A 27,992-nucleotide genomic window follows, 5' to 3' on the forward strand; every position below is an offset into this window, starting at 1 on the left:
CGTCCTTTCAAGGATGTAACAGTGCTTCAAAATCTTACAGTCACATTTAAACATTATCTTCAACAGAATCACTTGAGGACATTCATTATTCTCTCCTTCACCACTGCTGGTGTCTCACTTTTTTACAATGGAATTACACCTGTGTGCTCAGTATTCCCTGCGTGACTATTTCTGGTATCAATTCAAAAGGATTATACCTTTTCATTGTTACCTGTGTGATCATTCTAGCCATCCATTATTTATTGCCAAAAGCCCTGACCTTGAAGTGAAAGGTGTTCAAAGTACAATGGTGTGAATGAAAGTTTGATTGTGCTGTTCTCAAGCATCAAAGGCTGTGACACCGTGAGAAGCAATCACAGTCAGCTATTACAAAAGTAGCAATTGTTTCCTCGTTAAACTGTGAAAATGATTAAAATCAAAACATTAAATAAAAAGAATAACATTAGCAGTTGACTTTTAAAAAAACTAGGCGATGTAAGTACCATCAAAAATATGCTTATAGCAACACTGTTTTGTACGTAATGGGCATATATATTAGCAGAGGTTATGCCTTCAGTACATTGCAACTGCTGTCTATAAGTTATTGGACTTCTAAAGTGATGGGGGAGAAATTGGCTTCTGTAGCATTGTTTTTTTTTAAACTATATGTTCTCCTAACAGTCAAAAATTACATCCAAGATGTGCATCTGGATACCAACTTGGTTAAAGAGGGTTGTGCCTGGCTCCTGGCAGCACACAGAGCAGGGAGATTGCAACATGATCTGTGTGCGAGGCAATACAATTTTCAAATGCCACTCTCTGTATTAACTGTGCACAGCTTGAATGTAATGTAAAATAGCATGAACCACAAGCCCCAAAACCAGTGCAACCTAAAGAGGCATGAGCTACTTCCAGGTTAGTTGCTGGGTAGTTTATTCTGGCTACTGGTGCAATTGTAGTGATTTTAGAGTACTCCTATAGTTGTTTCAAGTTTCAATAATTTAAAGGAAGTGGCCTGGCTGGTGCTGAAGTACTTTGTTGTTGATTTAAAAGCTTTTACTGTAGTGAGTTGTTTATAGACATGGGTGGTCTGGTAGACATCACTCTTAGAATTGAGCATGACTGGAAGAGTGAACAGAGGTCATATAAAACAGGATAGGCTGCTGGAGGAGGGAAGAGAGAACCACTCTCAGGTTTTTAGGGAACAATTCTCCTACCAAGGTGAGGAATAATGCTTCAGGTGACTTCACTTCGTTAAGGAGGTTGCGACTCAAATATGCCAACTGCTGCAGCCACAACCACAACGTCAAAGCAGGGCAAGGACAGCATTGTCGAGGTGACTGTGGGCAGACCTTTTTGTCCCGCAGGCGGGCGCATGCCCGACCCGATTGGGCATAAAATAGTGCGCGATGATGTCATGTGAGCATCCCAACATCATTGAGAGGCGTAAAATGACGCAGAACTCCCGACGTCATCCCTCCCCATTAAATTTTCAGGAAGGTGGGGGCTCAGCAAAATCAGCTGTGCGCCCGCCGACCTGTCAATGGCCAATTGAGGCCATTGACAGAGTCATTAAACTAATTAATGGATCTGCCCGTCCAACCTTAAGGTTGGCGGACAGGCCAGGAGCCCTAGCGGGTATTAGAAAAAGCATGAAACCTCATTTACGGGCGGGAGGAGGTTTCATGTAGGTTTTTAAAAAATGTAATTAAAGTGTATGTAAAAGTTATGGACATGTTCCAGCTCATGTGACAGTGTCACATGAGGGGATATGTCAGAGAATTTTTTTTTCTCTATTTTTCAGATTTTTTAATGTACAGCCGATCTCCCTGAGGCAGCACTTAGCCTCAGGGAGATGAGTGTGGTCTTTTGTGCGCCTGAATGAAAGACCACACTCTCAGCTCAGGGAATCTCCCTCTGCTGGCATAGGGAGCCTATCTGCTTGCGGACGTCATGTGGGGCGGGCCTTAATTGCCCCGTCTACATAAAATGCTGGCGCGCCCCCGGTTGGGGGTGCCGATTGGAGGTGCACCTCTGTGGGCCCGCTCTTAAACTCCCCTCCCCAACAGGGGGAAAATTCTGCCCAGTATGTCTACAAAGGAGAAAAGGGACCCTGATTCCCCTATTAAACACTTCAAGCTTCCAGATTTGGGAAAATACATCCTTCATCCAACACCTGGGATAAGAAGTGGGAGGTATGTCACATGACCTCCCCCTGTCTGCTAGAACCTGTAATATTACCATGCGGAATTGAACTCCGGCAGTCTACCATTTTATCATCTCACAGGCAGCACAGAACAACTGGAACATTGGAACTGCTGTATCTGTGCCTTCATGACTAATTCATCTCTATGTGCCTTCTCCCATCATGGAAGTCCTCATTTCTGGAAAGATGGATCACCCTGCAACAGTTTCAGCCTACTAACCCCGAAGGAATATTCCACTGGATTTTTGATTCCGGACTCTGGACTCAAGTAAAACCATAACTCGTACAGGCCAGATGCTAGAGGACTGGAGGGTCTGCAAATGTTGTACCATTATTTAAAAAGGGTGCAAGGGTGCCAGAAAATTGTAGACTGGTCAGTCTGAGTTCAGCGGTAGGTAAGTTATTTGAATCAATTCTGGGAAACAGGATAAACTGTCATTTAGAAAGGCACAGATTGATCACGGATAGTCAGCATGGTTTTGTTAGGGGAAGATCGTGTCTTACTAACTTAATAGAATTTTTTGAGGAAGTAACAAGGAGGATTGATGAGGGTAGTGCAGTGGATGTTGTCTACATGGATTTTAGAAAAGGCATTTGACAAGGTCCCACATGGCAGACTGTTCGGAAAAGTGAGATACAGGGGAAGGTGGCGAGTTGGATAAAATTGGCTCAGTGACAGGAAACAAAGGGTAATGGTCGATGAGTGTTTTAGCAAATGGAAAATGGTTTCCAGTGGCATTCCACAGGGCTTGTGTTGGGGCCCTTGCTATTTCTTGTATATATTAATGATTGGACATAAATGTGGGCGGTATGATTGGGAAATTTGCAGATTACACAAAAATTGGCCATGTAATTGATAGTGAAGAGCATAACTGTTGTCTCCAAAATGATATATCAATGATTTGGTTGAGTGGACAGAAAAGTGGCAAATGGAAGTAAGTTGGAAAAGTGGGAGGTAATGCATTTAGGGAGGGCAAACAAAGCAAGGGAATACTCAATAAATGGGGGGATATCGAGAGGGGTTGAGGAAGTGAGAGACTTTGGAATGCATATCCACAGATCCCGGAAGGTGGCAGGACAGGTGGATGAGGTGGTAAAGGAAGCAGATAGAATGCTTTCCTTTATTGGATGAGGTTTTGCATACAAAAGCAGGGATGTCATGATGGAACTGGATAAAATGCTGGCCAGGCCACAACTGGAATTTTGTGTACACAGTTCTGGTCACCACATAACAGGAAGGACAGAATTGGTTTGGAGAGAGTACAGAGGAGATTTACAAGAATGTTGCCAGGGCTTGAACATTGCAGCTATGAGGAAAGATTGGATAGGCTGGGGTTGTTTTCCTTAGAACAGAGGAGGCTGAGGGGTGACCTTAATTGAGATGTACAAAATTATGAGGGGCCTAGATAGGGTAGACAGGAAACATTTGTTTCCTCTAGCTGAGGGGCCAATTACCAGGAGACATAGATTTAAGGTGATTGGTAGAAGAATTAGAGGGGACATGAAGAAAACCTTTTTCACCCAGAGGATGGTGGGCATCTGGAATTCACTGCCTAAGCTGGTGGTTGAGGCTGAAATGCTCAACGCATTTAAAACATACCTGGATCTGCACCTGAAGTGCTGTAACTTGCAAGGCTACGGACAAGGTGCTGGAAAGTGGGATTAAAATGAGTGGCTAGTTTCTTTTTCATCTTTTTCTGACCAGCGCAGACATGATGAGCTGAATGGCCTCTTTCTGTGCCATAACTTATCTATGGTTTCTATGGTTTATTTTTATTGCACTGTACCCCTTTCTTTCCCTTATCCCTCTTTTATTGCATGAGTGCAAAAAGAGGCAGGCGTTGCGAAAACCCCTTCCTGCATTTTGTGCATCTGTAAAATAAACCAACCCTCCTTATCCTGAGTTTGCTGTGGGGTTATTAATAGAGGATTGAATCACTCCAAACTGAAGGGTTGGGGAAACACGCCACCACTTATAAAGGGAGGAAATCAGAAATCAAAAAAATACCTTTCTATTTACGGATGCGAGGAGAAATCAGGGCTGTTAAATTAATCCCCCTCCTGCCTGTAACAATATGCTTTATTAACTGCTTTGTTGACTTGTCCTGCCATCTTCAAAGATTTGCCCACAAATACTCTCTTGGCCTTGACAACACTTGTAAGACCATTGAACTTCTTCCTGCACTGCATCCATGTTGTTGAACCCAAACTCCTAGCCCTGACCTCTCTCGCTGCTTCTTCCCCGCCCCCTGAGTGTTAGGCTGGAGGGTCGCCTCCTCCTCCTCAGTGAATACAGGATGTCTCTCTTCCTTTCCACCTCTTCCAGCAAGTGCACTGTTTGTAAACTTTGGTGCTCGCTCTCTTCCAAGCTCAGCCAGTGTTCAAAATATCAGAGCACAGTTAGAGCTTTGAAGTGACTCCCATCACTTCTTGTAGCCACAGTGCCACTCCCCTTTAAAGGGTACAGGCTGGCTTTTAAGGAGCGTTAGTCGTTCAAGATTTCGGGCCCACTGGTGATGCATGCAGCCAGTGGACAGCATGGAGAGCACTACCTGCAGCAGGCAACATAAATTCATTGTCCCTCCTGAAGCGTAATGAACTGCCGTGGGTCAATCGTGTGCCGAGATTCCCACACCCGCATTTGGGGGATGGCCAATTTCTCCCCCAACCTGCCATTTTCTCGCTCTTGTAAGTGCACACCTGTGTAAAAGTAGCAAGTAATGCAGTCAATACAAAACAAAGGGTCTGCTGTATCCAACTGCCTGCAAATGACATGCTTCTAATCTGCTTTCAGTAGTGAAACCAGGCACACAGCCAGTGATCTACAGGAATAATTACAACTGCAGTAATTACAGGCTAGAAGGGAGGGAGGAGGAGCAAGACAAATCCTGTGGAAAATGTCATCTTTCACAGTGCAATCAGTTACAAGCAGATGTGCTTTCAGCCTGTTTTCAACAGTGTTATAAAACACAAATCATCAAATTAAATGATGCACATCCTGGTGTAACAATATTTGCCTGATCATTCACCTGTCAATTATGTTCTTTGGGTAACTGCCTACAGGTGGCAAAAGATTGGATAGATATATATGATAAACTGCCTCCAAGATTGGTAATTTGAACATATGAACATGTGAATTAGGAGCAGAGGTAGGCCACTTGAGCCTACTCTGCCATTCAATAAGATCATAGCGGATCTGATTGTAACTTCAACCCCACCTTCCTGCCTACCGCCCCATAGCCTTTCAGCCCCTTATTAATCAAGCACTGCCTTAAAAATATTCAAAGACTCTGCTTCCAACGCCTTTTCAAGAAGAGAGTTCCAAAGACTCACAACCCTCTGAGAGAAAAACATTCTCCTCATCTCTGTCTGAAATGAGCGACCCCTTATTTTTAAACAGTGACCCCCAGTTCTAGATTCTCCCACAAGAGGAAACATCCTCTCCATATCCACTCTGTGAAGACCCCTCAGGATCTTAAAAGTTTTAATTAAGTCACCTCTTACTCTTCTAAATTCCAGCCTAACCTGTCCAGCCTTTCCTCATAAGACAACCCGTCCATTCCTGGTATTAGTCTAGTAAACCTTCTCGGAATTGCTTCCAATGCATTTACATCTTTCTTTAAATAAGGAGACCAGTACTGGACACAGTACTCCAGGTATGATCTCACCAGTGCCCTGTACAACTGAAGCATAGCCTCTCTACTTTTGTAATCAATTCCCCTCATGATAAATGATAACATTCTATTAGCTTTCCTAATTACTCGCTGTATCTGCACACTAACCTTTTGTGATTCATGCACCAGGACACCCAGATCCCTCTGAATCACAGAGCTCTGCAATCTCCCACTGTTTAGATAATAAGCTTTTTTTTATTCTTCCTGCCAAAATGAACAATTTCACATTTGCCCACATTATACTCCATTTGCCAGATCTTTGCCCACTCACTTAACCTATCCATGTCATTTTGTATCCTCCTTAGGTCCTCTTCACACTTTACTTTCCTACCTATCTTTGTGTCATCAGCAAATTTAGCAACATTACCTTCAATCCCTTCATCCAAGTCATTTACATAAATTGTAAAAAGTTGAGATCCCAGTACTGATCACTGTGGCACAACACTCATCACATCCTACCAACCAGAAAAAGACCCATTTATGCCAACTCTCTGCTTCCTGTTAGCTAGTCAATCTTCTATCCAAGCCAATATGTTATCCCCTACACCATAAGCTTTAATTTTCCTTTATTGAAGCAATATTACTTGTTATCATACCCTTTAATGGACCAAAATCTTAAAAGAGATTAACTGAAGAGCCATTATGTGAAACAAAATAATGCCCCCTATAAATGCTCACTGATTGGTATGGATGTTGCTACAACCAGCTGCTATCACATGGTATGCTTTGCTTGATCATTAACCAATTTTGCCTTCCTGTTCTTTTTTGATTGCAAGGCTTTCTGTTCATGAATTTTTTTCATTGCCATTTCCCATTCTAGCAGTCTCCCCATACCTGAGATAGTGGGTGAATGATCTCGGTTCTGTGTTAATACCAATGAAACCTATGAGAGGCACTGAACAGAGGCTAGATTGAGATTCGAAAAATATTATGTTGGGAATGATGGAGTTGTGACTTTTTCTCTTAATAAGCAGAGGAAACATAACTGCGGGCTTCCAGAATCAATAAAGTTTGCTCAGCTTGTGGTTATTCCAGAAGAAAGAAAAGAATTTGTCCAGCTACACAGTTCCCTCAGTAACATAGATTGGAAACTCAAGGTTAAAATAATGCATCTGTGTTCAAATGGATTTCATCCCCCCAGATACACTTAAGTCATGTGAGCTTCACACTTGATTTGATAATCGCAAGCACCCCAAGATTGTTTTGAACTTGCATTAGTAGAAAATTGTCCTTTTGCTTTAATTTTGAGTTACACCTGCCTTGCAGTTTCCTTGGATCATGCTCTTTTAATGGCTATATCGATGCATCAATCCATTAGCTCCTCCTTCAAAATATTCCAGCCTTCTCAAAGGAGTAGTCTTGCAATGGAGTTTGAAATGTTCTTTACAAAAATGTCAAAAATGTGCTTTCATTATTTTCTGCATTCCTGCCATTGGCATTCTGAGAATTTATTAAAAGTAGCGCTTGGGGGCCCAGAATGTGAAGTGTCCCATCTTCCGGTATAACATTCTTTAACCCGATTGGGAGTGAATTGTTTCTGCAGGTCTGTTCCAATTATCTGCTGGTTTCTAATCCTGTTTCACCTGAAGGTGAAACCTCACCCATCCTCTGCAATGTGCACCATCACTGGAGATCAACGAATATCTTTAGTGAAAGATCTCCTTGCATACAACCCTTACTCCACTTTGTTATGATTTTTGTTCACACTTTAATATCAACATTTACCATTGATGCTGCTTATTTTGGGAAACTTCCAATATAAACAGTTGCCTGTCATAATTTATTGATAAATCCGTTGAATAACTCAAAATGCTTTTTCAGAAAAAGAAACATCCACCATTTTTTTTGTCTCAGTAGAATCATAGAACATACTGCACAGACATTGGCCCTTTGGCCCATCAAGCCTATGCTGGCTCTTTGGTAGAACTATTCAATTAATCTCACTGCCCCAGTACCTGAAGCTTATGATGCCCAAAAAAATGCATTTTTCACGATAACGTGAATGCATTCATGAAAACATTTGATTTTCCTGCTTTACTATGCCTTCATTAATAATGTTTGTTAAGTTCAATGCCTCAACTCCTCGCAAGAGTTAGTGCTTTAACTAGACAGTTTTAACTCACAGTAGTCAGAGAGGGTTTTCAAACACAATTACTCATTCTGAACATGTGCATCTTCTGGTAATATTGCTTTCATTATGAGATGCTCAGCCAACACTAGCAAACAGCAATACCCATCATTGTGGTTTCTTTGTTAATGGTTAGAAAAGAGCATAAAGAGATTGTGTTTGGAGAAGGATTCCTGTTTTTGCTATTGAAAATTTAACTTTAAAAAAGTTTTTTTTTGGGAATTGTTTTCGAGGCCTGAACATTTTTTCCTTACAATAAAAGCTATAAAAGCCGCATAAGCCCAACTTCTAAATGCTTTGGGGGGTGATTTTTGTTTGTGAAAATGCATCTTTGTGGATCATGGAGTCGCTATTAGCGCAGAGGGAATCTAAGGGGCAATAGCGTTCACGAAATGTGGAAGATTATGGCCTGAGTTTTATCCTCCGCGATCGGAGGACCCGGGAGCGATCGGGAAACAGGGTCCCGACTGCAATTGGCCAACAACCGCCAATTAAGGCCCACCCAGCGTGAAATGCGTCTTCCCAATGGTCGGGAAGGGCCGAGCCTGTCGGGCGTGGGTCCAATGGCGACTAGTGGGTGGTGTAAAATCAGCAGAAGCAGCTCCCTGAAGGCTGCCAAGGGGAGAATTATTCTGCGGCCTGGAGACTGGAGCGATGGCCTCAACAGCGGCTGGAGACGTCAGGTGGGAGGGCAGGTTGGGAGGGCACTCGGCACCCCCCCCCCCCCCCCAGTTTTTCAGACAAGTGCCCGGCGGCCCTCGTGGAGGGGGTGAGTGCCAGGAGGGACACGCTCGCACCAAGGGATGGCAAGAGGGGGCCACCGCATCTAACCAGAAAAGGTGGGAGGAGGCGGTAGCCGAGGTCAGCAGCCACGATGTTGTGTGGCACACATGGGTGCAGTGCCGCACAAGGTTCAATGACAACTGCTGCGCTCAGCAAGGGTGAGTTCCGAATTGGCATGGATCAGTGAGGAGAAGTGTTAAGGGCTGGCCATCTCCCGTGGAGCTCAGGGGTACCTGAGTGCCAACTGGCAATGACGCCTGGGCTGGCCAACGGGATGAGCCCTGGCTGCTTGTACTGAGGGCCTTGCGGCTCGAGGGCCACGACTCGGATGTGCCCTGTGAGGTGTTCCTCAGCTGGGGTTGGCCAGGCTGCAATGGAGCTGCAGGTAGAGAGTGGACTGATCCATGATCCTCTGTCCTTTCAGGAGAAGAGGGCCCATAACAACATCGAGAGCTCAAGGACAGGTGGAGGCCCCCCAATCTCCTAATGATGATGAGGTTTGAAATGGACGCTTTGGAGCTGGAGAGCTGCCACCCACCTCAGTCAGTCGGTTGTGGCGAGGCTGGGGTCTCTGTTGAAGGTGAGAGTGCAGGGCACAGAGGTGAGAGTGTCAGATGGTGCAAACATTCTACTGTAGTCTCATCATTGATGGGAGCCTCAAACCTGGAGTTCCCATTGATCACTGAAAGACGATGGCACCATGATGCAGATCCCATTGTCTCACCAGGGTGCCTGGCACAGTGACAGTGCGATGGGTTTAACTAATGACATGTCCTTCTTCTCCTTAGATTCGCCAGCTCGCACATCAATCGCAGGACCCCAAAGGGCCACCCCTGATGCCAGAGGATGTTCGGGGTTCAGATGCACCTGCGTCACACCCACTCTCTGCACCAAGCACCAGCGCAGATACCAGCACCTCCGTGAGCATTAGATCAGCAGCTAGATTGTCGGAGCACAGTGGTGAGGGCACTTCACACTCGCTTGAGGAGCAGGCAGAGGCAGAGAGTGCCCAGCGGAGGATGGCTGGAGACCAGGGCGATGCTGAGTTGAAAGCAAATGATGAGTCTCTGGAGTTGTCCATTCGGTGGCAGATACTGGATGTCCAGTGGGATGTGCGGAAGGATCTGGTGGAGATCCATGAGGGTATGCGTGCCATGGTCTCAGTTGTGAAGGATTCCATGTGGAGCATAAGCACTGCATTGACCCTCATGGCACAGCGCACTGCATCCTCCATTGAGAGAGAGGGACAGAATTTATCATGAATAGCCCTGTCCTAATTTACACATGAATCCCCACCTAGCATTGCATTCCAATAATTTCCTGACAAATTCTATATTTATAGTTGACCATATTTTAACATGTTTTTCTTTAAAACTTGTTCTTAGGAAATGATAAGGCTGGCATTTGTTTCCTATTCCTTGTGCCCTGAGAAGGGTGCTGGACATAGGAACATAGGAACAAGGAGCAGGAGTAGGCCATTCAGCCCCTTGAGCCAGCTCCACCATTTAATAAGATCATGACTGATCTGATAGTAACCTCAAATCTGCATCCTGCCCACCCCTGATAACCCATCACCCTCTTGCTTACCAAGAATCTACCCACCTCTGCCTGAAAAATATCCAAAGATCCTGCTTCCACTGCCTTTTCAGGAAGAGACTTCCAAAGATTCTCGACCCACAGAGAAAAAAAATTCTCCTCATCACCATTTTAAATGAGCAACCCCTTACTTTTAAACAGTGACCCCTAGTTCTAGATTCTCCCACAAGAGGAAACATCCTCTCCACATCCACCTGTCAAGGCTCCTCAGGATCTTATATCTTTCAGTTAAGTTGCCTCTTACTCTTCTAAACTCCAGCGGATACAAGCCTAACCTGTCCAACCTTTCCTCATAAGACAACCCACCCATTCCAGGTATTAGTCTCACAAACCTTCTCTGAACTGCTTCAAATGCATTTACATCCTTCCTTAAATTAGGTGACCAATACTGTGTACACAGTACTCCAGATGTGGTCTCACTAGCGCTCTGTATAACTGAAGCATAACGTCTCTACTTTTGTATTCAATCCCCTCACAATAAACGATAACATTCTATTAGCTTTCCTAATTACTTGCTGTGCCTGCAGACTAACCTTTTGTGATTCATGCACTGAGACACCCAGATACCTCTGCATCTCAGAGCTCTGCAATCTCTCACCATTTAGATATGCTTCTCTTTTATTCTTCCTGCCAAAATGGACAATTTCACATTTCCCCACATTATATTCCATTTGCCAGATCTTTGCCCACTTACTTAAGCTACTTTTATCTTTTTGCAGCCTCCTTATGTCCTCTTCACACTTTACTTTCCTGCCTATCTTTGTGTCATCAGCAAAGTTGGCCACCATCCCATCCATCCCTTCATCCAAGTCATTTACATAAATTGTAAACAGTTGAGGTCCCAGCACTGATCACTGTGACACACCACTTGTTACATCTTGCGAACTTGAAAAAGACCCATTTATACCTACTCTCTGCTTCCTGTAGCCAATCTTCTATCCTTGCCAATATGTTACCCCCTACACCATGAACTTTTATTTTCCGCAATAACCTTTGATGTTGCACTTTATCAAATGCCTTCTGGAATCCATTTTAGATTCACTCACTGCAGACACTTGTTCATACAAAGTTTACAATTGGACTTATTTATTATGCTGTGTTAATTAGAGGATATTATAAATTGGTGAAGATACTCTGATGATACAATAAGCAGAGAGCTGTGCTCATCAAGACTGCCATGTACAGGAAGGCCGAAGGGGCAACTAAGACGCGTGGTGGATGGTAGGGGAAGTTAGGCGTGAGCAGCCATTGACATCATTTCTCTTCCCGGCTTGGCTCTGGGAAAATGGATGGAATGCCAGAATTTCATCTCCGGACCTCTGGTAAGATCTTGGATTCCCGCATAATAAAATTACGCATCGCTGACTCCGATAGCATTGAAAGAATGAAGCCTATTTCAGGTGTAGTCCTGAGTTTCTAATGAAATGTCATACCAAAACATCATAACCTGCCTTATTTTTATAAATTCTGACTGACCCATTGTAGATTTCTACAATTTTCTCGGGTTTTTTTTGTTTCAGATTTATAGCATTTGTATTTTTTTTCTTTTTTTATAGCCAACATGTTAACCATTCTCTGTTTGATGAGTATCCAATGCTCACTTTGTCCATTGGCACAATTATTATAATGCACTGAGATGTGTTAGACATTTCATTTGGTACAAAAATGCTAGCATAATCAATAATGGAGTTCTGCAAGAGAAGACTCCCTCTAGATAAAGGATCCATATAGCGAGACCCCAACCCTGTTCTAAAAGGAAGCCCAAAAGTGAGACTTCATGTTTATTAAAAAGCATCCCAATATTGAGGGTCCCTATGTAAATGGATCCTGATCAGTCTAAAAGGGATCCTGTGCTGTAACTCCAGCTACAACGTTAATGCTGAGACTCTGCCTATAATAAAATGGGCCTTCAGAAGAGAAGGGGAGAAATTTGGGAAAAAGTAGCTTACTGGTAAATAATGTGGGTATAGCAGCTTGTATTTATGTAGCACCTTTATCATTATAAAATGTCACAATATGCTTCACTGTTGTGGGGCATCAAATCTGAGCAGAAGTCAAAAAGAATTCGGGTGATATCCAAAAGCACAGAAAGGTAGATTTTAATGAGCTTTTGAAATGTGGCAAGAGACACACAAAGGTTTAGGAGTTTAGGAAGATAATATGAAAAGTTGGCGAAGGTTCTATCTCTAATGGTGGAGCAGAATTGGACGAATACAGAATAGGTTGGATTTAGAAGGGAAGATGGTGCAAATAAGGGCCTAGATACTGAGGAGGTTGCTGAGGTAAGGTAAAGTGAGGCTTTGGAGAGATGTGAAGATCAGGATGAGGATCTTGAAGCTAATAAGCTGAGGGACAGGAAACCAATATAAGTTGGCTAGGACTGGGGAGACAGTAAGTGAGACTTGATGTGGGATAGGAAAAGGGTTCTTGATGAGTCTGAGTTGATGTAGATGCTAATAATGTAAGACACTGGACAGTGTCCCATTCTGCGATCTTTGTGTGAATTTCAGCAGGATAATGTACACCCAAGTACATGTTTTCTGTCTCTTGATGGAAAATTGTAAGCTGGATGTGCACAATTCCCCATTAGGAGCCCTGATGGCCAGAGTTCCGCGTTGGAAGTGTTGAAGTGGCAAAGTTCCCCTCTGGGGTTTGAACACGGCATGGTTGATGTTTCAGGGACAGTGAGTATGATAAGGGTGCAGACAGAAAACACTTTGGATGTGGATGTGTGTGACCTTGTTGATGTGGAAATTGGAGCGTATAAGGTTCAGTAAGACAAGAAGATTGTCTAAATGTTAGATTAGCTTAAGAGAGCACCTACAAAGGAGGACACAAATTGAGGGCTAAGGAACAGAGATTCTGGCAGGAACCAGGCAAGATGGCTTTGGTCATAATGCTGAGCTTCAGAAAGGTCTGATTCATCCGTAGCTTAATATCGGATGAGTAATCACAAGGCACAGCAACAGGCAAACAGGCATTACGCACCTCCTTTAAACTATGCTTACAAGAAGAAGTCTTCAATAAATAAAACCAATTGCCGGTACAGCTGTTTAAACTGCAGGGTATGTACGCTAAATGGCAGTTTCTGTAACCTTACTGCTTCCTGCCCAGTGGTACTTAACCCACCTGCATAGGTTATATCTCTCAGCAAAAAAAAAACCTTTTCAGTTATTACTTTCCACATCAAAAGAGAGCAGCTGTGACGGCAACCAACAGGAAAGTTATAAGCAGCAATAACCGAAACCAGGCAAAGCTGGTAGTTGCAAAATCAGATCAAGTGTTGCAACAAATACTACATAGTGCTGGCTGGATGGTTAGCATTTGGTTCAGAATAACTCCAGCAGCACGGGTTTGATTCCCATTCTGACTGAAGCAGACTTGGGGCCTGGCTTCTTGCCCTGCCCTGAGAGTGGAAGGCAGTAGCAAACCACCACTGACAAAAGCTGCCAAGAGAAAAATGGCTCGGGATGAAGCATTAGCAGATAATGAGCCAAGGACCTGCCTTCCGGCAGAGCACTCATGGAATAGAATGAGTGCAGGGAAATGAAGTCATTTTCCGTTCCATTCTAGGATACAGAAGAGATTTTCTGGTGTGAAATTCTACACATCCAGATATAAATCACACATACAAGCAACACTCTTCACTTTTTTTCTCTAATTTCCACTTAATAAGTAGTGTTTGTATTGCATTTTTACTGTCGCAAACATGCCGAGGCTTTCACGTGGTAAGAAATATGAAATAGATAAAAATAACAAAGGTGCGGGGCATAGTATGAAGGTTAGGAGAGGAGGTGAGAAGCTTGACTGAAAGGATGTGTTTTGAGAGTGTTTTTAAAGGTGGAGAGAGTTGAAGAGATTTAAGGAAGGGATTCTGGACAATGGGGCCAATGTGGTCAAAGACTAAACCACCAAAATGGGCCAAAAGTGTGCAGGGTATGGAGGGGGGAACTGAGGCAAAGAAAGTTGGCATAGATTACAAAAGTAGGGAGGTCATGTTGGAACCTTGGTGAGGCCACAGCTGGAGTATTGTGTGCAGTTTTGGTCGCCACATTATAGGAAGGCACTGGAGGGGGTGCAGAGGAGATTCACCAGGATGTTGCCTGGGATGAAACATTTAAATTATGAAGAGAGGTTGGATAGACTTGGGTTGTTTTCGTTGGAGCAGAGAAGACTGAGGGGCGACCTGATCGAGGTGTACAAGATTATGAGGGGCATGGACAGGGTGGATAGGGAGCAGCTGTTCCCCTTAGTTGAAGGGTCAGTCACAAGGGGGCATAAGTTCAAGGTGAGGGGCAGGAGGTTTAGGGGGGATGTGAGGAAAAACTTTTTTACCCAGAGGGTGGTGACGGTCTGGAATGTGCTGCCTGGGAGGGTGGTGGAGGTGGGTTGCCTCACATCCTTTAAAAAGCACCTGGATGACTACTTGGCACATCATAACATTCAAGGCTATGGGCCAAGTGCTGGTAAATGGGATTAGGTAGGGAAGTCAGGTGTTTCTCACATGTCGGCGCAGACTCAATGGGCCGAAAGGCCTCTTCTGCACTGTGATTCTGTGGTTCTGTGATAGGGCAGGGTGAGATGACAAGAGATATTTGAAAATGAATTTAATTCAATGTTTTGGGAAATTACAGAGCTAACGTAGGCCTGGGAATGCAGGAATGATGGGTGAGTGGCATTTTTTGTGTGATAGGATAGGGTTGGCTGAAGCCTGAACAAGCTGGATGTAATGGAGCATGCAGGATGGAAGGGCTCCAAGGAGGGCTTTGGGGAAATTGACTTTAGAGGTGACAAATATATGGCTAAATGGTGCGGCTGGTGGTTGATATTGTGGAATTGAAAGGTCTCAGCGGGACATTGAGTTTGGGGTTTGAGCTCTTTGTGGCCCAAGTGGGTTACCAGGGTATTGCATATTCTGGTTCAACCTGAGAAGTGGCTGGGCAGGTGGTTGGAGTCCATATCAAAGGAATTGAGTTGAGCGTGAGAGTTGGAAATGATAGATTTTGTTCTCCAGATGTTCAGTGGGGGGAGATATTTGACTCATCCATGACCTGATATCAGATGGGCAGTCTGACCGTATAGAAGTGTTTGTGGGTTGAGAGAAATGGTAGAGAGATTGTGCATCACAGCTGACCACATTCCTGTTGATAATGTTAGCGAGGAGTAGCATTTAGATGAGGAAAAGGAGGAGCCAAGGTTAGATCATTGGAGGGCTCTGCATTGTGGCAAAAACACTGACTGCATTTGGTTAGCTAGGAGTCAGTACCAAACAAAGACAATAACAGGACTGGAGAATGGAGAGATTTGGAGAAGGATGACAGGGTCAACCATATCGAGCACCTGCAAAGAGGCAAGTCGAACAAGAAGGTATAATACACCATGGTCACAGTTACAAATGACTGTCTTTTGTGATTTTTGACAAGACCATCTCAGTGCTGTGAACAGGCTCAACATTACATTGAAGAGATTCAAATAGAGAACATTGGTAGAAGAAAGGGAGTTGGGATAGGAAGTGATTGGAAGGTTATAAGAGTGTAATAGGTGCATTTCATAAAAGGTGAGCTTGGAGAGGGTGGGACAATAACTGAAGGGTTTTATAAAGATTCATTCTTGAGATGTGGGCAGGCTAGCAAATCTAGAATTTATTGCCAATCTCTAACTGCCTCCTTGTGAAGGTGGTGGTGAGTCATCTTCTTGAACTGCTGCAGTTTGTGTGGTAAATGTGTTCCCACAGTGCTGTTAGGGAGGGATATCCAGGATTTTGGCCCAGCAACATTGAAGGAGCAGTGATATATTCCATGTCAGGAGGGCGTGGAGATGGTGACGTTCCTATGCACCTGTTGCCCTTGTTCTTCTAGGTGGTGGAGATTAGAGATTTGGAAGGTGCTGTTAAGGGAGCCTTGTTGAGTTGCTGCAGTCCATTCATGCAATGCAGCAGTTGTACACAAATGATGGAGGCAATTGATGTATATGATGGTGGACGGGGTGCCAATCAAGTGGGCTGCTTATCCTGGATGGTGTCAAGCTTTTTGAGTGTTGTTGGAGCTGCACTCATCCAGGCAAGTGGGGAGTATTCCATCACACTCCTGACTTGTGCCTTGTGTGTGGTAAAGATGCTTTGGGGATCAGGTGGTGAGCCACTCACTGTAGAATTCCCAGCCTCTCACCTACTCTAATAATCATGGCAGTAGCCTGTTGTGGGGAAAGGGAGCAGTGGATTGTCCTTTGTAGTTCTAGGATGGTCTTGAACCAGTTGGTTGTTACAGGTGAGAGATGAGAGGGTTTAACATGATAGAGTTAGATTTGAAAAGGAATGGCTGAACCAATTTAGTGTCAGATGTCCTCATTTGCCTTTGAGGACCTGACTTCCTTCTCCCAATTGTTCTGACTTGGAATGAGTCCCTCAGCATTGGGAGGCTGTTGATGCTTTGAGATAGGGTCGTTCTTCTTGTGTGAATCTAAACAATGGACCTTAAACTGGATAAATAATCCATTGATGAGGGAGTTAGAGAGTGAGATGAAGCAGAAAAAGGAGTCGTATGAGAGAATTCAGCTTGATAATACATGGGAAATTCAGGCTGATATTAAAAGTACATTTTTTTCTTTATTCTTTTATGGGGCTTGAGTGTTACTGGCAAGGCCAGCTTTTGTTGCCCATCCCTAATTGCCCTTGAATTAAGTGGCTTGCTAGACTATTTCAGAGGGCAGTTAAGAGTCTATCATGTTGATGGGGGTCTGGAGTCACATATAGGCCAGACCAGGTAAGAATGGCATATTTCCTTCTCGAAAGAGCACTGGTGAACCAGATGGGTTTTTACAACAATCAGTGATAGTTTCATGGCCACCAGTACAGAGACTACCTTTATAAGCCAGGTTTAATAACGGAATTCCACCAGCCGAAAAATTGGGATTTGAACCCATGTCCCCAGAGAATTAGCCTTACCTTCTGGGGAGATGGTAGCATAGTAGTGGGGAGGCAGTGGTATAGTGGTATCAGTTACCAGGCTAGTAATCCGTGGACCTAGTATCTCTGGGGACCAGGGTTCAAATCCCACCATAGCAAATGGTGGAATTTGAGTTCAATAAAAATCTGAACTTAGAAGTTTAAGGCTGACTGGGGAACCATTGTTAATTGCTGGGAAAAACCCATCTGATTCATTAATGTCTTTTTAGAGAAGGAAACCTTCCATCCTTACTTGGTCTTTCATACATCTCCAGACCCACAGCAATGTGGTTGACTCTGAAATGGCCTAGCAAGCCATTCAGTTGTACCAAACCGCTAAAAGGAATAAAACCAGATGGACCACCCGGCATCGACCTAAGCATCGGAAACGGCAATGGCAAAACCAGCCGTTTCGACCCTGCAAAGTCGTCCTTACTAACATTTGGGGGCTAATGCCAAAAGTGGGAGAGCTGTTTCACAGACTAGTCAAGCAACAGCCTGATATGGTCATCCTCACGGGATCATACCTGACAGACAATGTCCCAGACACCACCATCACCATCCCTGGGTATGTCCTGTCCCACTAGCAGGACAGATCCAGCGGAGATGGCAGCACCGTGGTATACAGTCAGGAGGGAGTTGCCCTTGGAGTCCTCAACATTGATCCTGGACCACATGAAATCTCATGGCATCAGGTCAAACATGGGCAAGGAAACCTCCTGCTGATTATCACATGCTGCCCTCCCTCAGCTGATGATTCAGTGCTCCTCCATGTTGAACACCACTTGGAGGAAGCATTGAGGGTGGCAAGGGTCCAGAATGTACTCAGGGTGGGGGAATTGAATGTCCATCACCAAGAGTGTCTCAATAATACCACCACAGACTGAACTGGCTGAGTCCGACAGGACTGGGTCTGCGGAAGGTGGTGAGGGAACCAACAAAGTGAAAGCATACTTGACCTCATCCTGACCACCCTGCCTGCTGCAGATGCATCTGTCTATGACAGTATCAATAAGAGTGACCACCACACAATCCTTGTGGAGACTACTCTCCCCCTTCATATTGAGAATATGCTTCATCATGTTGTGTGGTACTGCCACCGTGCTAAATGGGATACATTTCAGATAGTTCTAGCAACTCAAGACTGGGATCCATGAGGTGCTGTGGGCCATCAGCAGCAGCAGAATTGTACTCGAATACAATCTGTAACCTCATGGCCTGGTATATCCCCCACTCTACCATTACCACCAAGCCAGGGGGGTCAACCCTGGTTCAATGAAGAGTGCAGGAGGGTATGTCAGGAGCAGCACCAGGCATACCTAAAAATGAGGTGTCAACCTGGTGAAGCTATAACATAGGACTACTTGTATGCCAAACAGTATAAGCAGCAAGTGATAGACAGAGCTAAGCGATCCCACAACAAACAGATCAAATCTAAGCTCTGCAGTCCTGCCACATCCAGTCATGAATGGTGGTGGACAATTCAACAACTCAGTGGAGGAGGAGGCTCCACAAATATCCTCAATGATGGAGGAGCCTAGCACATCAGTGCAAAAGATAAGGCTGAAGCATTTGCAACAATCTTCAGCCAGAAGTGCCGAGTGGATGACCCATCTTGGCCTCCTCCGGAGGTCCCCAGCATCACAGATGCCAGTCTTCAGCCAATTCGATTTACTCCACATGAAGGCACAGGATATTGCAAAGGCTATGGGCCCTGACAATATTCCGGCAATAGTACTGAAGACTTGTGCGCCAGACCTTGCCGCACCCCTAGCCAAGCTACAATGCTGGCATCTAGCTGGCAATGTAGAAAATTGTCCAGGTATGTCCTGTACACAAAAAGCAGGACAAATCCAACCCGGTCAATTACTGCCCCATCAGTTTACTCTTGAACATCAGTAAAGTAATGGAAGGCGTCATCAGTAGTGTCCTCAAGTGGTAGTTGCTTAGCAATAACCTGCTCACTGACAGTCAGTTTGGGTTAGGCCAGGGCTACTCAGCTCCTGACTGCATTACAGCTTTAATTCAAGCAAAAGAGCTGAACTCCAGAAGTTAGGTGAGAGTGACTGCCCTTGGCATCAAGGCAGCATTTAACTGAATGTGCCATCAAGGAGCCCTAGCAAAACTGGAGTCAATGGGAATCGGGGGAAAACTCTCCACTTGTTGGATTCATACCTAGCACAAAGGAAGATGTTTGTGGTTGTTGGAGGTCAGTCACCTCAGTTCCAGGACATCACTGCAGGAGCTCCTCAGGGTAGTGTCCTGGGCCCAACCATCTTCAGCTGCTTCATCAATGACCTTCCTTCCATTACAAGGTCAGAAGTGGGGATGTTCGCTGATGATTGCATAATGTTCACCATTCATGACTCCTCAGATACTGAAGCAGTCCATGTCCAAATGCAGCAAGACCAGGACAATATCCAGGCTTGGGCTGACAAGTGGAAAGTAACATTCGCACCACACAAGTGCCAAGCAATGACCATCTCCAACAAGAGAGAATCTAACCATCGTCTTTGACATTCAATGGCATTACCATCGCTGAATCCCCTATTATCAACTTCCGGGGGGTTACCATTGACCAGAAATTGAACTGGGCTAGCCATATAAATACTGTGGCTACAAGAGCAGGTTAGAGGCTCAGACTTCTACAGGGAGTATCTCACCTCTTGAAGGCTTGGAGTTCATGTGGTGTAGATAAGGTCAGGAGTGTGATGGCATACTCTCCACTTGCCTGGACGACAGCAGCTCCCATAACACTCAAGAAGCTCGTCGCCATTCAGGACAAAATCGCCTTCTTGATTGGCACCCCTTCCACAAACATTCACTCCCCCCCACCACCGACACACAGTGGCAACAGTGTGGACCATCTACAAGATGCACTGTAGGAATTCACCAAGGCTCCTTCGATAGCACCTTCCAAATTCGCGACCACTACCATCTAGAAGGACAAGGGCAGCAGATAGATGGGGACACCACCACTTGCAAGTTCCCCTCCAAGCCACTCACCATCCTGACTTGGAAATATATTGGCTGTTTCTTCACAGTTTCTGGGTCAAAATCCTACAACTCCCTTCCTAACAGCATTGTGGGTGTCTCTACACCACATGGACTGCAGCGGTTCAAGAAGGCAGCTCACCACCACCTTCTCAAGGGCAATTAGGGATGGGCAATAAATGCTGGCCTAGCAAGTGACACCCACATCCCATAAACGAATGAAAAAAATACTGACCTAGCAACATTACTATTACGCCATCGTCTCCTCATTGAAAAATATCCTTGAAGAAGTAGAAAAAGGAAATGAGAGCAAAGCAACAGAACAAGAATAGATTTGTGGCTGACATTAAAGTAAATACAGAACTCTCCTATAGGCATATTAAAAGTAAAAATATTGTCAGAGGACCAGTGGGACCAAAATGTAGATCTGTAGGTGCAGGCAGAAGACATGGCTGAGGTACCAAATGAACACTTTGAATCTATGTTCATCAAGGAAGCAGACAGCCAAAGTGTGATAAATGAGGAGGCTGTCAGGATACTGGGTGTGTTTAAAAATGGATAAAGAGGAAGCACTAGAAAGACTGGCAGTACTTAATATGGCTAAGTCACCTGGTTCGAATTGGATAAATCTTGGGTTGCAGAGGGAAGTAAGCGTAGAAATTGTGGAGGAGCTGCCTATAATCTTCCAGAGATATAACATTTTGCCAGAGGACTGGAGGATTACGAATGTTATTCTCTTGTTAAATCTGATAAATCTTGACAATTACAAGCCAGTTGTTTAATGCCCATGGTGGGAAACAATCTGGGAGAAAATGAACAGTCACTTGGATAAGCATGAGCTAATGAAGGAGAGCCAGCATAAATTTAAGGGAAAATACTGTTTAATTAACTGGATTGGGTTTTTTTCGATGAGGTAAGATAAATGAGGGCAGTGCAGTTGATGTTGTGCATATGGACTTGCGAAAGGAATTTGATAAAGACTCTCATATTAGGCTTGTTAGCAGAATTAAAACCTATGCGATAAAAGGGGCATTAACAACATGGCTAAAGGATAGAAATCAGAGGGTTGTGCTGAAAGGCTGTTTTTCAGACTGGAGAAGGGTAAACAATGGTGTTCCCCAGGGTCCAGTACTTTAAGCATTGCAGGTTTTGATATCCGTTATTAAGTTGGATTTGGGGGTTCAGGGCACATGGGCAGGCTGGTGGAATGGGTGAGCACACGTGGATGAAAATCAGTGCAGAAAATGATGAGGCGGTACGTTTTGGTAGGAAGCCTAAAGAGAGACTGTACAAGTTAAATGGTACAATTTTAGAGGGTTTTCACAAAAAGAGACATCTGGGAGTGTTCGTTCACAAATTTTGAAGATGACAGGACAGGTTAACAAAGCATTTCATAAAGCAAGTAGGATCCTGGGCTTGACAAATAGAGGCAAAGAATACAAAACCCAGGAAGTTATGTTAAACTTAGTTAAAACACTGGTTTGGTCCCAGCTGGAGTATTGCACACAATTCTGGACATCACACTTTAGGAAGGGTATGAAGGCTTTGGAGAGGGTACTGAAAAGATTTACTAGAATGGTTTCACAGATGAGAGACTACAGTTACAAAGATGAACTAGTGAAGCTCCTCAGGCCAAAGAAGGCTTAGAGGAGATATGAGAGAAGTATTTAAAATCATGAAGGATTTAGATAGAGTAAATAAAGAGAAACTGTTCCCAACAGTTTAAGGGTTGATAACCAGAGGGCATAGATTTAAAGTGATCGGCAAAAGAAGTGGAGGTGACATGAGGAAAAGCTACTTTATCCAGTGAATGGTTAGGATCTGGAATGTGCTTCCTGTTAGGGCGATGGATAAAGATTCAGTAGAAGCTTTCAAAAGTGAATTGCATCGATACATGATGGAGAAAAAAATTGCAAGACTATCGGGAAAAAGCAGGGAGAATGGAACTAACGGAGCTACCCTTTCAAGTAACTGGCACAGACTTGATGAGCTGAATGGTCTCTCTGATTCTATCAATGCTGGCTTGACCCGTGCCAATGTTGGACCCTCCCAATGATTTTGTATTCTTCAGTGGTCAGTGTTGAAGGGTACCCTCTGGCATGATCCTGGTATATCTGCTGCAATAGAAATCCACGAAATTTCAGGCCCAAGGAGCGTTGGCCAGCGTCTCAGCCACAGGTTGGGTGTTGTGGCAGGATATTGGAGGGTGCAACAGCTGATTCAGAATCTGTCCCTGTCTGACATCTTCACATATACTTCCGAGTAGAAGGTGACTGGAGCCCTGGCTGATTGTGCTCCCTCTGCTTTGTCATGTTAATAAGTGAGCCTGATTAGAGTGAATACTGCCACCATAACTGAGAACAGCACAGAGGAAATAGAGTTCACTTAATTTAGTGTCAGTTCAAAACTTAACTGTACTTCTAAAGTTGTTAATGACATTACTCCAGTTTATTAGGGCAGCATCATCCAGTAATAGGGATTTTTTTTTAAAACCTCGGTTTCTGGACTGACAGTGATTCTTTTCTTTTTAGGGATTTAAACTCTTCCCTTCCTGGACACATGATTTAAAAAGCATAAACACAGCACGGTTGAAAATGAGGATTGCTTTTATCTTGGGGAGATGTTATAGGATTGCTTACACTAGTAAAGTTATTTATTTATTTCTTATTCATTCATGAGATGTGGGAGTTGCTGGCTGGGCCAGCATTTATTGCCCATCCCTAATTGCCCTTGAGAAGGTGGTGGTGAGCTGCCTTCTTGAACCGCTGCGTTCCCTGTGGTGTAGGCACACCCACAGTGTTGTTAGGGAGGGAGTTGCAGGATTTTGACCCAGTGACAATGAAGGAACGGCCGATATATTTCCAAGTCAGGATGGTGACTGACTTGGAGGGGAGCTTACAGGTGGTGGTGCTCCAATGCATCTGCTGCCCTTGCCCTTCTAGATGGGAGAGGTCATGGGTTTGGAAGGTGCTGCCTAAGGAGCCTTGGTGAGTTCCTGCAGTGCATCTTGTAGATGGTACACACTGCTGCTACCGTGCGTCGGTGGTGGAGGGAGTGAATGTTTGTGGATGTGGTGCCAATCAATTGGGTGGCTTTGTCCTGGATGTTGTCAAGCTTCTTGAGTGTTGTGGGAGCTACATGCATCCAGGCAAGTGGGGAAGTATTCCATCACACTCCTGACTTGTGCCTTGTAGATGGTGGATAGTCTTTGGGAGTCAGGAGGTGAGTTACTTGTTGCAGATTCCTAGCCTCTGACCTGCACTTATAGCCACAGTATTTAGTCCAGTTCAGTTTCTGCTCAATTGTAACCCCCAGGATGTTGTTAGTGGGGGATTCAGTGATGGTAATGCCATTGAATGTCAAAGGGCAATGGTTAAATTCTCTCTTGTTGGAGATGGTCATTGCCTGACACTTGTGTGGTGTGAATGTTACATGTTACTTGTCAGCCCAAGCCTGGATATTGTCCAGGTCTTGCTGCATTTGGACATGGACTGCTTCAGTGTCTGAGGAGTCGCGAATGGTATTGAACATTGTGCAATCATCAGCGAACATCCCCACTTCTGATCTTATGATGGAAGGAAGGTCATTGATGAAGCAGCTGAAGATGGCTGGGCTGAGGACACTACCCTGAGGAACTCCTGCAGTGATGTCCTGGAGCTGAGATGACTGACCTCCAACAATCACAGCCACCTTCCTTTGTGCTAGGCATGACTCCAACCAGCAGAGAGATTTCCCCCTGATTCCCATTGATTCCATGCTTGTTAAGGCTCCTTCATGCCACACTCAGTCAAATGCTGCCTTGTTGTCAGATCTTATAGAAGCAAAATCATTGGTGAAGTGGAGTGTTTCGTTCATTCAATGCAGTACTCTGTGTGGCGCTTTTTTGTTTAAAAATGAAGAGTGAATGAACCTTCCTTTTGAAGAGGGAGTCTCACCATTTGTTTTCAAAAGAGGTCCTTGCTTTCAGGATCTCTTTTAAAGAGCCTCACTTCCCACCAAGACACCCTCCACTGCAATCTGGATTGACCGAACCTCTTTGCTCTGAACCACAATATGTGTAATAAATCATTTTAAAGACAAGTGCATTATTCCTGAGTTGCATATCGTCACATCTGGCACATGTGCTAATTTCATGATTTCACAGTGCCTGTGGGACATACATTTTTAGGCTCAATGAAATCGACATTTGTAAAGCTGTTATAATCTTTCACAGAATGTGAAGAAAGCCAATTCTCACTTCAATGGAATGTTGCTATTAGCAATTGAAACAAACAGAAAAACATTTTCATCTGGTTGTTTGTAAACTTTGGGTGTGTTATTTTATTTCTAATGATAGTCCACATCATTCCTGGTTCAGTGGACAGTATGAGGGCACGAAGATCTTGGTCAATATTACTTTACTAGCCACAAGGAAACACTTGAGAATAACCTGGATTAATCTCCCTCTGACTCTGCCTCCCACAGCGTTAGAAATGGGTTGACCATCACTTGGCATTCTTCATAGTGCCATAGCTAGCTTCTCCTCTGGCACTTTGCCTCTCTGAGGAGCCACCATGCCTGTAGTGGGTGGGTAAGATGGGTCTAGTGGCAATAATGCCCCACCCATTATTAGTGTGTGGGTCAGGATGAATGGACCAGTGGGCCTTTTTCTGCCTGTCATTTTGTTTGTCTGTAGTTTCAGTGGTCTATGATCACCAGCATTGTCAGCCTCACTTTGAAGCCAAATAAAAACACATCCAGCTCTGTGTATTTCATCAAATGTCCTACACATATTGGCAAAGATGTGTTTACAAAATGCACTGTTGAACATTAATCATAAGAAGCATTTGGTTTGTGTCAATGAGATACTGCTGAAAAAGAGACACATGTCGAAGCTTGTCCCTTTTTTCACAGTGCTGAAGTGCAGTTCTACTGAGTGACTGTTAATGAGATAACTAGACCTATAGACATCTTTAACAAGCAGTTGTTATTTTCTATTGATTGAATATATATCAATATAAACATTAATTAATGTTTTATTTATTGGTGTGAATAATAAAAATGCATTTAAGGGGAAGCCCACGATGGAGCAGGGAATAGAAAGATTTGCTGAAGGGTTAGATGAAGAGGGGTGAAAGGAGGCTATGTGGATCATAAACACCAAGAGCCAAGAATCACTGCAGGAATTCACCAAGGCTCCTTAGACAGCACCTTCCAAACCCACGACCACTATCATCCAGAAGGACAAGGGCAGCAGACACATGGGAACACTACCACCTGGAAGTCCCCCTCCAAGTCACTCACCATCCTGACTTAGAAATATATCACCGTTCCTTCACTGTCGCTGGGTCAAAATCCTGGAACTCCCTCCCTAACAGCACTGTGGGTGTACCCACACCATGTGGACTGCAGCGGTTAGTGAAGGTAGCTCACCACCATCTTCTCGAGGATAACTAGGGATGGGCAATAAATGCTGGCCCAGCCAGCATAGCCCACAACCTGTGAATGAATAGAAAAAAACACCAACAGAGACGAGTTGGGCCGAATGGCCTGTTTCTGTGCTGTAGGCTCTATGTAAAGAAGGAACTGTTGCATTGTGTTAGCACAGTTTTGTGAGGTACTTTCTTTCTACCTCAAAAGGATTGGATTCAAAACTGCACAGCCCAGAAAGAAGTAAAAACTCTACCTGCTGGAAGCTATTAACAGGATTAAAATGGATTCTGGAGGAAAACATCTGCTTCTGAGCAGACACGAGCCTATAAAGGGAAACAAGTACAGATGCTGGAGATTTGGAGATGCTCAGAGGTCAGGCAGTATCTTTGGAGAGAAGTATCTATTGACAAGTTAATTTTTCAGGTACAGGCCCTTCTTCATAATCTAAAGCATAACACTTCTTATGAGAATAGTGGAATAGCTCTATGATTTAGGTCTGACTTCCCAGCTTGATAGTGGCAGGTTCAAGTCTCCGTTCTAGTTCAGTCATTCAAATCTGCCCGCCACTAGGACATCTGTCAGTTGTACATGTGATATTTCAGCTTGGAGGAGGGGAAAGCTGGACCGTCCAGCACGCAGTAGTAGTAATGATTTTTGTTTTTTAGCTAATAAGCGTGACACAGCCTCACTGGTATCTTGGGTTAAGGCAGGAATCATAAAGTCCCTTACAGGGCAATGGAAGTGGCAAGTTAGGGTGAAAAGTTAGCATTTATTGTGAAAACCTTAATTTGGAGAAATGTAGGATTAAAGCATTTAAACTCAATAGCGACTTCCATTAAACAAGTGTTTTTTGGAATATTGCCAGGCATTTTAACGCTTCAAATTGTAATGTGCGCAAGAAATGCAGCATTGAATCGAGAGGCTTAAAAGGAATAATTTTTTTTAAGGGAAATCGAACTTGAAGATTTTACAATAGAAAACGAAGATCACAATAGATAATAAATAGCCCCTTCGCAGTCTCCAAGGGGCTTAAACAAGATGCTGAGGGGTGTCATTTGTCGTGACCCTGCTTGCAAAGCCGCACTATGACAGCATTTGTATTGAGAGCTGGTGCGTATGCTGATTGTTGTCCAAGCCTCATAATGCAGCAGTGTAGTGTGACCTGACAGCATTCATTGCCCATTCTCATTCTGCACCACTGCACGTGTCAGCTGCCTCCACAGCACAAAGTCTACATGGCTGGCTTTGGTGCTAGAGTGACGGTGATTGTGATAATTACTTCTGCCAGTCTCGCTTCACCCTAAGTGTTTTGCATTTTATGTCGTTAAGATACAGCAGTGTGGCATAATAGCACCAAGTAAATATGGTCATTGAGCTTAGATTCAAATGTCTGGCTTTATTTAGCAGGTGTTTAATTATAGTTGCATCTAGCAGTTGGTAACAATTAATTTAATTAGCCTTTAACAACTGTAACTTGAAGGAAGTGGTTCCATTAATAATTGTAAAAGTTGCAATTACGAACCATCCGAACCTTAAACAAAGTGAATCTTAACCGGCATTCCGGAATTTAACGCCTTTCAATTTGGAAGTCCCACTTGGGGCTGTAAAGGGAATGGGGGAGGGAGAGAGGCAAGATTTCCACAATGTGAGGCCTGGAAGGATTTAGTGGAAGGATGACTTTTTGGAACATTTTTCAGCAGCTTTCCTGCCCGATTGGCAGGTTGTCAGACCATTGGCTGGGCCAGGGAGCCAGGTAAGTTATGAGACTGCGGGGTGGGGGTGGTGGATGGGTGGGGTTGGAGATCGTCGGTGGTGGGCATTGAGAGATATCAGGCCTTTGGGGTAGGAGGTCGTGAGGGGCAATTGAAGGTGGGAGTTTGGGGGAGTCAGATTGCGGCAGTGGGTTAGTCAATGATTGGGGATGAGGGGGAAGTTGGAGACAATGGGATGTGCAAAGACTCTGGCTCTGAGGAAAGCCCTCCTGCTGTTCCTGGCCCACAAGCACTTGCCTCCTGGACCTGGCCCTTCTTGCCTCCTTTTATACCTATGGGTTAAAATTAACATCCTGTTAAAATGAAACACCCTCGAAAGATTTTACCTCCTGTCTGTGTCCCAACCCACCACCCCATGGGGTTAAAGTTCCACTTGAATTTCAGGATCTTTTTCTCACCTTGCAGTTTATCATTTCAACATGACCCTGAAGGCTTAAAAATTCAGAGCACAAGATCCAGCAATGACAACAAATACAAAAGAGAAACCTAGTGGATTTACTGGGAA

Source organism: Carcharodon carcharias, chromosome 12 (genome assembly GCF_017639515.1).
Source record: "Carcharodon carcharias isolate sCarCar2 chromosome 12, sCarCar2.pri, whole genome shotgun sequence".
Classification (NCBI taxonomy): domain Eukaryota; kingdom Metazoa; phylum Chordata; class Chondrichthyes; order Lamniformes; family Lamnidae; genus Carcharodon; species Carcharodon carcharias.